Here is a 13589-nt window from a genome sequence, read left to right as displayed (position 1 = left end):
AGGTAATTATTAGCACAAAACCTTGGAACTTAGTAGGGCATCACCAATGTTTATTTGATCAAGCTACTGGATGGCAAGCCCAGCAGGCTAACTGGACCCAAGATAACTTTTGGGAGCTTAGCTTAGCCTGAGAACAGCACATCTGATGAGAAGGAGGAGAGGAAGGAAGGAAGGAAGATAAAAACCAAAAAGCTGAGACTTAGTAAAAAAATTCTCAGTGCCAAGATCTTAAACTCTTAACCCTTCATTTCTCTCCATTTTCATACCACGGATGGAAAGATGACTAAACAGCTGTGTCTTCAGTCAGCACTTCCCTACCATTTATTCCCACTCATGATCTTAGAGCATATGTTGCAAAGTGACAGCGTGACAGTCACATCTTGTGTGTCAATAGGTTTTATGTGGCTTGCACAGTAAGAATGCCACCATAAGAACAAAAATTTTGGAGGGGCACCTGGGTGGCTCAGTTGGTTGGGCGACTGACTTTGGCTGAGGTCATGATCTTGCAGTTCATGAGTTCGAGCCCCACATCAGGCTTGCTGCTGTCAGCCTGACAGCACAGAGACCACCTCAGATCCTTTGTTCCCCTCTCTATGTCCCTCCCCCACTTGCACTCTCCCAAACATAAATAAATATTAAAAATAAAAAAATAAATATATAAAAATTTTGGAGATTTCTAAAAAAAAAAAAATTAAAAAAAAATCTGGATTTCAGTTTGTCTTGCTTGAAAAAACTGACCATGTACCAGGCCCTCATTTCCAGATAGTAACAACTGGCTGGAATTGAGAAGTGGCTGCCCTCATAAGATAGGCATGTGCCCTTCCGTTTGACATGTTCCCATCACTCCTCATGGAGTTTTGTAACTAGCCAGGTTCACTTTATTCATTTGCATTTTGCATTATTTTCCTTGATCCTATAAAGCATTTGAGATTGCAACCCTTGCCCAGAATAACAGGTATGCTTTCTCTTTCTATCCTCAACCCCAGATTTACCTGACATTTCCACAATCGTGTTCACTGCAGTATTACTTGCAATAGCAAAAAATTAAAAAAAAACATTCTAAATATCAAATTCTATTGGATATTTATGAAGGCTAGTATAGAAAAAGGCTTAAAAGCTAATAAAAAAAAGTAGGATATCAAATTGTATACAGTAACTTCTGCTTCCTGAATATGGTGAACAAGATATTAAGGGAGACCCTTCTACTGCAAAGAACCTAGATCCTATATAACATACACCTTTTAAAGCATTTCAGGACTCAGGTAAACAGAAGAAATCTCTAAGGCTACTCCTCCTATCCCCCCAAAAGGAGAAAAATCATGAGCTGTGGAGTAAGCAAGGAGGAGAGCCAGGGTTCTTCGTGGGCCAGTTCCCAAAACATTCTGATTGTGGTCAGAATGACAAGCCTTTGGACAACTGAAAGGTGAGGGAGTTAAACCTGAGACTCCTACATTAAGCTGAGACCTTTGAAGTACGTTCAAGTGATCCAGGGATGGTGGTTCCCTCCAACTTTTGGGAGAAGCAGATATATATTTTCACTGGAGGAAACTACCTCACCTTAAGCAGACAGGATTCTCAAAATTAAAAAACAAACAAAAATTAGTTAATATCAAAGATCACAAATACACATGGAAGCACCATATATGAATAACAGAGAAAACAACAGATTTAAACTGCAAGGACTTCAGATATTAAAAATGTCAGATACAGAATACAAATCAGCTATGTGTGAAATGTTTTAAATAAAGGATGAAATCTCAAAGATAACCAAGTAGCAAGAGATTACTAGAAAGTCTAGGGATGGTGAAAATAAAACGTATATGAATATAACCACTGGCTACTAAGCATTCCTATTCCTGGGCCAGGCTGTTTTATGGGGAATCACTATGGTAAAAAAAAAAAAAAGGATATGAAGGCTAATGGGAGATACATTATACACCCCATTACAGAGGTGAACAGTAGCCTACTCAAAACAGTGTGTGAAAGTGCTCCATAAACTATAGTGTTTTTATAGAAATGTAAAGCATTGCTATTACTCTTTAAAAATGCTAGCATCCATTGATGATTTTTGTCTGAATCAGCTATTATTCTTTCTACGTTTATTAGCTGGCACTCTAATACAAGAACAATTTCTTTTCTTTCTCCCTCCCTCCTTCCCTTTCTTCCTTTGGTATCAGTATAGACTCTTGTAGACTCCTAGGCTCTTTTCTTTCTTCCTTCCTTCCTTCCTTCCTTCCTTCCTTCCTTCCTTCCTTCCTTCCTTTCCTTCTTTCTTTCTTTCCTTCTTTCTTTCCTTCTCTCTTTCTCTCTTTCTTTCTTTTTTAATTGAATGGGTCATAATCCACTGTTGGTATTACTGATTTTGATGCTCAGATTGTCCCATATTTGGCACTAATTTGACTTTTTTCATTGTGAAGACCTTTACTGCTGTGTATAAACTTTTAAAAATTGATTATTTATTTTGGAATAATTTTCAATTTTAGAAAGTTATTTATTTTGAAATAATATTTGAACCATAAAAGATAGTTCAGAGAGTTCCTGAATGTCCTCCAACCAGTTCCTATTACCATTTTACATAATCCTTGTACATTTGTCAAAACAAAGACATTAACATTGTACACATTACCATTAACTAGATTTGCAGACTATTTGGATTTTGCCAGTTTTCCTACTAACATACATTTTCTCTTATTTGGATTTTTATTTTTATTTATTTTTAAGTTTATTTATTTTGAGAGAGAGAGAGAGAGAGCGCGCACGACGGGAGGAGGGGAAGAGAGAGGGAGAGAGAGAATCACAAGCAGCCTCTGCACTGTTGGCACGGACCCCGATCCAGGGCTTGAACCCACAAACCGTGAGATCATGACCTGAGACAAAATCAAGAGTCAGACACTCAACCGACTGAGCCACCAACGTGCCCCTGTCATTTGGCTTTTTAAAAAACTAAATGTATATATAACTTTCATAAAACATGTTAGTAAAAAAAAAAAATAAAGCCAAACCAAAAAAATAAAGAAAGAAACCTAAAAAAGATATTCAGATGTGTTTATATTGAGATAAATAGCATGGATATTATTGTTAAGTATAGCTCAGTGAAGAAAAAAGATCTGCATTTTCCACAATCAAGACACTGAGTAGTTGTGGAAACTATCCAGGTAGGTAATTTTTAGTGAAAACAAGCAGTATTAAAAAATAGATAAGACTATGTGATCCTAGTAGACTTCTGTTCCCAGTCTTTCCCAATAATTTCTTTGCTTAGCTTTCACCTCAGGAAACTCTTCTTTGGAAAACAACAGGAGTACATTTGTTTGTGTTGACCTAGGTCAGATATCCTGTACACCAAAAACAACCTATTGTAGGTAACACCTCTGGCCATGTTTTTACCACAAATTGTAGACTGATTTCAGTAGGAAAAGTCAGAAGTGCTCAAATCATAACAAATCAAATAAACTCTGAGATACTATAGTAGTCTTCCTTTATCTGCAGGGGCTATGTTCCAAGACCCCTGGTGGATGTCTAAAACCACGGAGGGCACTGAACCCTATATATACTATGTTTTTTTCCTATACGTACATACATGTGGTGGTTTAATTTATAAATTAGGCATAGCAAGAGATTAACAGCAATAACTTACAATAAAACAGAACAATTTTAACACTATACTATAAGTTATGTGGATATGGTCTTCCTTAAAATATCTCATTGTACTGCACTCACCCTTCTTGTGATGATGTGAGATGATAAAATGCCTCTGTGAGAAGATGAAGGGAGATGAATGACATAGGCATTGTGATGTTGTGCTAGGTTACTGACCCTTTGACAACTGTCGGAAGGAGGATCTGCTTCCAGAGGGACCATGGTTGAATGTGCACGGGTTAACTGAAACCGTGGAAAGTGAAACTGTGGATGACTACTGTATACTTCTCCCTGATCTAGAAGCATTCCGAGGCTATTAATTAATATCATGTGAAGAGTTAGTCAATCAATCAAGCAAGCAATCAACCCACAAGCATCCTACTGTGAAGCACTGTGCTGGAAGTTCAGGGGTAAAAGCCCAACTTGAGGGTCTCCTAATTTTGCTAAAATCATTGCCAACATGTCTGTGGAAAGGGCTAAGGCAGCAAGAAAGACATTTCAGGATAAGTGTTAAAGCAGTGGTTTCAAATTTTTTTAGTCCTAATACATAAAACAGAGCTACTCTGGTTGAAACAGGGGAGGCCTAGAGCTCCATACACTCCAAATCCCTCTCTCCACTGTGGGAGTCCCCAAAGGCACTTCTAGGAGAGCCTGTGGCTTAGTGGGAGAAATTCTGAAAACCTCTAGGCAAAGGCAAAGGCAAAGGCAAAGGCAAAGGCAAAGGCAAAGGCAAAGGCAAAGGCAAAGGCAAAGGCAAAGGCAAAGGCAAGACTGTCCAACATGTTTTGTTGGGTTGGGGAAATGGAGAGTGAAACAAATGATTAACTGATAGAAATCATCTCTTCTCTCTTTCTTCATGGCTCCCAAATCAAAGAGGTGTGGAAAATAATAGATGCGCTAATAGCAGAGTTACTTCTGAGGGCAAAAATGAACTTTCTACATTAATTCAGGAAAATCAATTTGTGTCACTACCCTCCATACCTGCCAAGATCCTATGTCTTTATAGGCCTTGAGATTTTTAAAAAAATATTTATTTATTTTTAAAGGAGAGAGAGAGTATGAGCAGGGGCGGGGGCAGAGAGAGAGGAAAACACAGAATCCGAAGAAGGCTCCAGGCTCTGAGCTGTCAGCACAGAGCCCGACGTGGGGCTCGAACCCATGAACTGTGAGATCATGACCTGAGCCAAAGTCAGACACTCAACCGAGTCATCCAGGCGCCCCTAAAGGCCTTGAGATTTGATGGAGATTTTGAATTTCTTACAAGATAAGTGCCTCTCTTTGAAATGTGTGAGAGATGCTGAAAGAATTTGGAGATTGAAGAACTGGTGGTAATAGTGATACCCAAGGGTGTCTGCATGGAGTTACAAGGAAAGAATAAACAGAATGTTAGATGCTTAAGAGCACCTGGCTATGGCATCAGGAGTCCGATTCCACAAATGAAATAGCAGCCAATAATACCCAGAGCTCATCTGTCTTTCCTCCTGGTTACATGTAGCTGCTCCTAACTGAGGAGGCCACTGCTCTGAACTGATATTATGTTATTTTGGATTCCAAATGAGACCAGCCAGCATGCTGGGAGTGTGTTGGAAGAGGCCTGAAGGGTTGTCCCAGACACACCCAACTGCTTCCTTACGAGGACTCCCTAATATAGAATCCTCTTTCTAAGCACAGAGCTTTGCTTTGCTTTCAGCTTCTCAAATATGTCACAGAAAGGTTCAGCTCAAAGTGCACTCCCTAAAGTCAAATACAAACACTATACAAAAGGCGTGGCTCTGAAGTAGAATGGGCTCTTTCCTAGGACTACCTGGTATGGGCAGATCTTCTTTTCCTCAAGTCTGTCTTCCCTTGTGACTTGGAAATATGCAGGCATCTTTCTTTAATGTAATCAAAGTAGCTGACAGAATATCCAGGTGGAACCTGGTGGAACCCCTAATAAGCCTAAGCCTTCACCTCTCAGGCTCAGCTGTACCTGACGCTCCCAAGGCTCCAATTCAATGAATGGAGATTGTAGCACTGGGAATTATAGCTAGGAAAAGAATAAACTAGAAGCCACTGATCCTCACTGAACTATAAAGGGTTGCTTTCCTTTATTCCTTACAAATCTGGTAATAATAAACCTAGTTGTCCCAGAGTCTTTCTCTGCTCAAAAGAGATTATACCTAGTAAAAAAAAAATTCTTCTTTTCTACTCATTCAGCCATCAAGAGTATAGCTTTCTCTAGTAGGTCAACTATTTGATTCCTTCCTTAGTTCAACTCATAGCACCTGTTTGGAGGCAGCAGGCTGAATCACATGACCTCTTAAGGTTCCTTTCAGCTCTAATTACAAATGAAGCCAAATTAAAACCTGGAGCCCAAGGAAAGGTTCCTATGCAGAGTGCTAGTTAACGTCCTTCCACTCACCGTCTTCTTGCCTTTCAACAAAAATACACAGACACACATGCACACCCACACTTCCAGGTGCCTGGCTTCTAATTGCTACAGTTAGAAGTCTCCAGAGATTAAGAATTTGCTATAAATCCTATCTCTTTAGAGGATGTAGGTTGGAGAGAGAGAAGACAACTATAGAGAATTAGGAAAGATTTAGCTCCTACCTTGACAGACCAAGTTCTTCAGCTGAGGGTATGGAGGAGGAAGATGGAGAGATTAAGCCTTCCAATGCTGGGTGTAGGTGAGCAGCAAAGGGAGGAGTAAACCACCAAGACCAGAGACAGTGTGCCAGATGTGGGTAGTCCTAGGCCCAGCTCGGGATGCTCTGTTAGGAGGACAGCTCTCAAGTGTGTATTTGCAGCAGCAAGTTGGCTGGGACAAAAAAGGCCCAATGTGGTCAACCCCTTGTTTTTTCTTTAGCTGTTCCTTTTGGCCCCTAGGCTCCAGGAAACAAGGCCAGAGTGTTCTCCGCTTCCCCTCCCCCAAGGCAGTGGACTGAGGCACGCAGGCTGGTAAGCTGCTATCCTTTCAGTCTATCAAAAGCTGTAAATAAAAGGCCACAAGTGCACAGTGAAGTAGACTATGAGAAGAATCTAGATTGAATTACACAAGCCAGTTGTGGAGAAAGGGTGGGGGAGATAGGAGAAAGAAGAGACAGAAGTCTAACTGCCCTTCAAGGAAATATTATCATCCAAGCACATGCTTCCCTCAGCATGACTGCTAGAAGCCATCAAAGCATTTCTCCCCTAGGGAACCAGTCTCCAGTCTGGCCTTTTTCTCAGCAGAGGGGTCCTAGTTTCTGAGAATTCTCCATGAGACTCAAAGCCTTTTCCCAGAGATGACTTAACTTTCTGATAGACTTTAGAAAATAGTCTCTTCAGTCCAGCTTACCATGCTTGGTAAGAGCACCAGGACTGCTTCAATAGCAGGTGGCAGCAAAGACCATTTCTCTGTACCAGATACTGTATTTGCTTTAGTTATAAGACTAAGATGAAAATAAATTGATGTATACTTAAAAAAATGTCTAAAGCAGGTGGCTGAGGTCTGGCCTGAGTCCTGAGTATTCAGGAGCCTCAGTTCTGTAATGATTCAGAGCATGGATTTTGGTGTTGACAGTTCTGGATTCAAATGTGACACACTACTTGCTAGCTATGGACTTTGGGAAGTTACTCAACTTCACCAAACTTCAGCTTCCTCATTTGTAAAACTGTCATATCTTCCTTCAAAGGCTTGAGGTAGAATTAAATAAGATATTGCATGTAAAGCGCCTGACACAAGATATGTGCTCAGTCATGGTCATTATTATTATTATATTTTTGGCAGATGATCAATGGAACCTTTTTTCTCTTCTTTCCCAATTTTCCAGAAAATCTAAAGGCTCCAGGTCTAGGGAACTGGTAGGCAAAAACCTCTTTAAAATATTGAAAGGAAATGGAAAGAGTTATGTTGTTTTTTTCCCCTCCCCTGCACTAGAACTGAACCAGTCAGCCTGTGCTGATTATACTCTGGACTGGCAGTCTGGCCCTGGGAGCCTAAGGCTCTCCTAAACCAAAGATACTATTCCATCTCTAGTATTACCTGTTGTGGGGCATGCTCCCAGACTGATGGTGCTTCTCCAGGGGCCCCAGATCAGATCCCAGTAGATGTAGGAAAGAAACAGTCTGATCCCAGGCTGGGAGGATAGGTCTGTCCAGGCTGTTGTCTGCCCATCACAGCTGCCTATGAGGCCTATGGGTTAATAATAGCAACTCTGATGCCAATGGATTAAGACAGCACTGTAGGAGGTGTTTATTTTTACACTCTGGCGTCAGTATCAAGTTCTACTGGTTACTGCCCAAATCTAGGACAGCTTCCTGCTATAAGAGTGGCCTCAGGCTTCTCCAGGATGCTAAGTTGGATTCTGAGGGAAGTGAGCCTTGTTGAAAACAGTTCAGAATTCACAGGGGACAGGGAAGGGGAAAGGGAACAAACAGACCTGTCATGTGTCCAGCTGTCTGGTCCCAAATCTCTGGGACCAGGAGAATTTCAGTTGAGAGCTGTTCTTTATAGCATTCTCCAGAGTCAGGTAGGCCCTGGACAAGAGACCCAATACATTGTTTTGGAAGGGTGTACACATACATACACATACAAACAGGCTGCACTGAAATGATCTGAATAATGACAAAGATCAAGAAAAGACTTCTCTCAACTAACCAGAAGTTTGGCCTTATCAATCACAAGTTCCAGATTAGCGCAGTGAGTGCTGACATTACAAGACAAAGATATCTAAAACAAAATATGGTTAGGCTCGTCCTGTCCTTAATTGATTTGCATAGTGTCTTTAGCAGGTAGATCAAATCCCTTGAAAATTTATTTGGCCAAAGCTCTTCCTAGACATAACATAACAGGATAGAAACACCAAGAAACCAGCCCTCATCTTTCTGGCCTAGAGCCAGTGCCCAGAAAATCTTTCCTGAAAACTTCTTTATCCCTCGGGGCCTATAGATTGGGGTCCCAGGGATCTTGCACCTTGACTACAGTATCTAGAACTCTGTGGATAGATATCCCACTCATCTCCCTGAAAGGCAGCTCCTAACACAGATTCATCTTGTTCTATTAGGCAGACAGGGATGTGAAAAGGTTGACAGCTGGACAGATGATGTAAATAACCTACTAAGGGGCCGTGTGCACGGCAGACTGCTGTGGAATGACAAAAATGTACCACACATTAGGTAGGAATGCTGAAGTGCAAAGAAAGCAGCCAATCAGCCAAGCTCACGGTAACAGTGACTCCATCATTTTCCTGCCTGTGGCTGACTCATAACCGTCGTCAGTGACACGACATATCATTCTCTTGAGGAGCTAGAGTGTTGGCAAGAAGGTAGGCTGGTGAACCACTCATTCAATACATTTTCCCCCCTGTCTTTCAAGGCTTATCTACCTGGTCATCAGAACAACAATGCAGCCTCAGAAACAACCAGATTTGATCACTAGAGATATGGGGTTTGATCTCAGCTCCATTTGGAAGCTACCCATGCCTAGGATTAGTGGCAGGATGCCCAAGGACGGGAACACTGCTTTCATTCTTGGCTTTTTCTCTGACTTGCTGGGTCATCTAGGGGCAGGGTACCTGTCCTCTCAAAGGTAAAGGGGCTAATTGTATCCATCTTCTGGTGTTGTGGCAAGGAAAAATATTCGAAAAATTAAAATAAGTAGCAACAAATGTAAATGCTATAAATTCTTTGGACCAAAGTATTTTAGAAATATAACTGTCATTCATACATATAGGTGTGGAGCCCTGGCCTTTTAGGTTTTCCTTACAGGTCATGGAAGCCATGTTGGGAAGAGCAGTTCCTTTCCTTCAGGTTTATAATCCCCACTTCTGGTTTGAGGAACAGTTGAAATAGTTAGGAATCTGCTTACCTAGACATAAGGTATTAGTTTCCACTAATGTGTAAAAGAGTGAGCAAAAACATGCAAGCAGAAAGAAACACCTCCACTCACCCACTTGCTCCATCCACAAACCTACTTCTCCCCAACGCCTGAGCCCAGGACACTGATCGGAGGCTTGTATCTCATTGATACAACATTTAGCAGCAGTACTTACCAACTGGATTTAGCCTAAAGGCCTGAGAAAGCAACATTAATGAAAGGATGTATTCCATTGCTCAGTTAGAACAAAGGCAACACTGTGTTCTAAACCCAACACAAGCCTTCTAGCCCAGCAATCCCTCGCTATGGGGTTAGTTTGCCAGGTCTCCAGAGCTCATGGAGAGGAGAAACAGAAATCTATTCTTCATTGATGCTGACACTTCTTTTTCTGCAAGTGCCTACACTGGGATTCAAAACAGATGTTCTGACATCCTGCAGCTACTGGTGAGACCCACTCTCCTTGCAGCAAACTCTATCTGTAAATATGTAAAGGGACAAATAGGAAATATTTAGGCTTCATGGGCCATGTGTGTGTGTGTAGGTGTATTTTTTTTTTATATAACTCTTTAAAATTGTAAAAACCATTTTCAGTTTGTGGGCCATAATTTGCTGACTCTAGACCTTAAAGGCCCCTCTTATTCAAGGTCTGCATCTCGGAATTCTGGCTCTGCTGGGCCGGCCTAGAGATCCTCATTCCTCTTCCTGTGGGGCTGATGCATATATTTCAGAGGCAGCTCCCCTCTAAGGAGCCACTGAGGAATGTGAAGGAAGAATTTTAAGGTTATTTGTATTGGAGCTAACCAGACAGGCTAATTCCCCTCATATAAAGCACTTAAAAAAAAATCTGTGGAATTTAGCTTACTGCATTATCACTCTGGAGTGCAGACTGAGCTATAAACAGTCTTTGTCTTTCTATTTCTGCCTAATAATACTATGCCACACCTCTCTACAAGGCCCCTTCCCCTCCCCTGCTCCCAGTTTCCAAACTCACACTTGAATTGGCTCTGGTCCCAAGTCCCTCTCTCCTCCCCATCCCTCCCACTTCTATATGTGGTATGGTTGTGGATAGCAAGGAAACTATCAACAGTCAGATGGGTTTGGACGCGGTAAATATGGATGAGAGGCGTGGGGGTAGGGATGAGCTCATTTTGAGCAAAGATTTAGGGCTGACTGTGAATCTAGGCTCTGTCACAAAAGTTACATGTTTTATAAACTGGATCAAACTGCTACAGAAACAACTTAAGAACAATGTGCACAGGGTCAGGAGTAGTTGGAGTTATACCTCTCACATACCATGGATTAGAAAGACATAAATGTCTTACAGCTAAAGACTAAAACTTCTATCTAATCTTTACAATGAGCCTTCAAAGTAGAGATTATCATCCCTATTCTGCAGTTAATTAAGGAAACTGAGGGTTTTGCTCTATCTAAGATCACAGAGCTAGAAGGTAGGGGAGTTGGGCTTGGAACTCTTGTCTGACTCACTCCAAAGCTCTTGCTTTTTCCATTGTAATACACTCCTAGTATTCTTGGTGGAGAAGAACAATAAGCAAATGTCTTCATTTGGATCTTGTTCAGATTTTGTTTTAATAGCAGCAATTTGTTGGTCTGTTCTCACCCCCCCTTTTTAAAATTAATTTATTTAAGTAATCTCTATACCCAATAAGGGGCTTGAACTCATGACCTGGAGACCAAGAGTCACATGCTCCTCCTATGGAGCCAGCCAGATGCCCTGGTTTGTTCTTTTCAATAGTTTGAATATTAATGAATGACAAGGTGCTTAAAATCATAAGCATGACAATTTTGTGTTGATAGCAATTCAGGTCAAATCAATACAGCAATATTCACATTTGAGCTGGGGCCTTATCTGAGTGAACACTTGTTTATTCTAAAACAAGAATAAACAGAATTTTAATGTATTAAATCTTTGCCTAGTTGCCAAATAAGTCTCTTTTCAATAGTGGTATATGTGTGTGTGTGTGTGTATATATATATATATATATATATACACACACACACACACATATACCACTATTGAACAGAGATATATATATACACACACACACACACACACACACACATATGTGTATATATGTATATATGTGTGTGTGTGTGTGTGTGTGTATATATATATATATATATATATATATATATATATATATATATATCTTTGTGTAATCAATGTTACCTTGTAATCAATTTGGCTGAGTTGAATTGTAGTACGCCACCTTCCCAGGCCCGGATTGTTAGTTACCAATCAAATACCCATTCTCCCTTTCTCTTTCAAATTAACAGAATCTTCCTGATATTCAGGTGGGTACAATGCTTTCCAACTAATGGAGGTAGGAGTGACCAATGGACTAACTTGTGGTAAAAGTGCTGTGAGAATTCTGGGTTATCTGTTTGTGATGAACACGGTGCCTCCTTCTTCCTCCCTTCCTCCAACCTGATGCTAGGAAGGTAGGCATGATGGCTAGAACTACAGTAGCCATCTTGAACCAACATGGCTTAAATATATCAGAGCAAAAAACCAGAAGGGTTCTGAATCTCTCATTTAGACTGTGGGGCTGCCCAGACCAGCCCAGGAAAGTCTTTGCATTTTTGTTGTTACTGAAAAATAAACTTCAGTGTTATTTAAGTCCTCAGTTTTGGATTTCTGTTACTTCTATCTATTTCCACTTTATACATCCAACCAAAGTCCAATAACCACTAAGTCTCATTAATTCTATCTACCCATCTCTACCCCCAATGCTACTACCCACAACCAAGCTATATGTATCACATGTCTGAACTACGACATCAGCCTCTAAACTGATCTCCCTTCCCAGCACCATCCTTTGAAAATGAAAACTATTTACATCACCCTTTTGCTTAAAAACCCTTCAAAGATTTTCCATAAAATCCAAACTCTGTACCCTGCCTTTCATGACTTACCTTTCTGGTCTCATCTTTTGCCAACCCTACCTTGCCCTGTAGTTTGTTATACCATTACCTCTCTACTGACTGGAATATGGCCCCTCCATTTGTCTGGCCAACTCTTAATCATCCTTTAGGTTTTTAACTGAAACATCTCACATTCAATGGCCTTCCCTAGATCACATTACATGCCTTGGATATATGCTCCCCAAGCACCTTGAACTTCTCTGTACTGTGTTTTAGTTGTTTATTTAGCTTGCAATGCTAGATAGGCAAGCTCCATGGGATAGGTATCTTGTCCATTACTACTACTAGTCTATCCCCAGAAACTAGGGCAGAATCTGGCACACATAAATCTTTTTGAATGAATAAACGAAATTTTCAAGAGGCAACTAAAGAACATGCATCAGAGTTTAAAGTAAGTATTGTCTTTAGTCTACTTCCAGAAAATAAATTTAAAATAAATAACATGATAAAAGTACATAAGATATATACATAAGGATGTTCACTGAAGCACCATTTATAGAAGCAAAATTTAAAAAAAATTCTAAATGCTCTCTCATTAATTAAATTATGAGGTAGCATTGAATTACTCTAGATAACATTAAAAATATTATTTTAGAATAGTTGTTGAGATGAAACTATGTCCATGATACAGTTTTTAAAAAATAATTTATAAGGTATAATTCATGGCATGATCCCATTTTTATTTGTAAAAATGTATACATATTTAGTTCTTTATCTGTATTTTGAGTTTTCTGGCAGTAATTGGGCTGATGGATTCTTTTAGGCAGCCAGGATCCTTATAGGCTGGAAGGTCTGGGCCTCATCGACCAAATCATCATAGGAGACATGAGGGACCACCCATTTACAACCCCAAAGAGGACAGACACCTGTACTGGGGAAACAAGTACTTATTAAGTGCCTAACACCTATTTCAGGGAAGAAGCAAAAGCTACAGGCATGCTCTAGGGCAAATTATAACTGATTGAGCAGGCTATCTGTCATAGTAAAGATTCAAGTTATATTCAAAGTTCTAAATGCCTTATAGTAGCTTGAGAAAATTATGGAAATAAAGACAATTAAGGGAAGAATATTCTTAAAACTTGTGCCTGCCCGTTTCATTAATAATTTGGTAAAATAACCGGTCACATCTGAAGAGGGGAAATTTTCTTGTATTTTTACCTTGAATTAGCTA

At 40.2% G+C, this 13589-nt stretch overlaps 1 protein-coding gene across 2 annotated transcripts in view; it reads right to left on the bottom strand.

Moving 5' to 3' along the window:
* RUSC2 (RUN and SH3 domain containing 2) overlaps positions 1-13589 on the bottom strand; it is a 67542-nt gene that overhangs the window by 34592 nt on the left and 19361 nt on the right. The window contains exon 1 of one of the 2 annotated variants that reach the window (XM_019816155.3): positions 7643-8815. The exons of the other annotated variant lie outside the window; for it this stretch is intronic. The gene's annotated coding sequence lies outside the window, so the exon portion shown is untranslated. Of the gene's footprint in view, positions 1-7642; positions 8816-13589 lie in introns of those variants that run through there. 2 annotated transcript variants of the gene reach the window in all.

This window comes from Felis catus, chromosome D4 (genome assembly GCF_018350175.1).
Source record: "Felis catus isolate Fca126 chromosome D4, F.catus_Fca126_mat1.0, whole genome shotgun sequence".
Taxonomy (NCBI): domain Eukaryota; kingdom Metazoa; phylum Chordata; class Mammalia; order Carnivora; family Felidae; genus Felis; species Felis catus.
The sequence above is the reverse complement of the archived record's forward strand: the minus strand, read 5'-3'. Positions and strand labels throughout refer to the sequence as shown.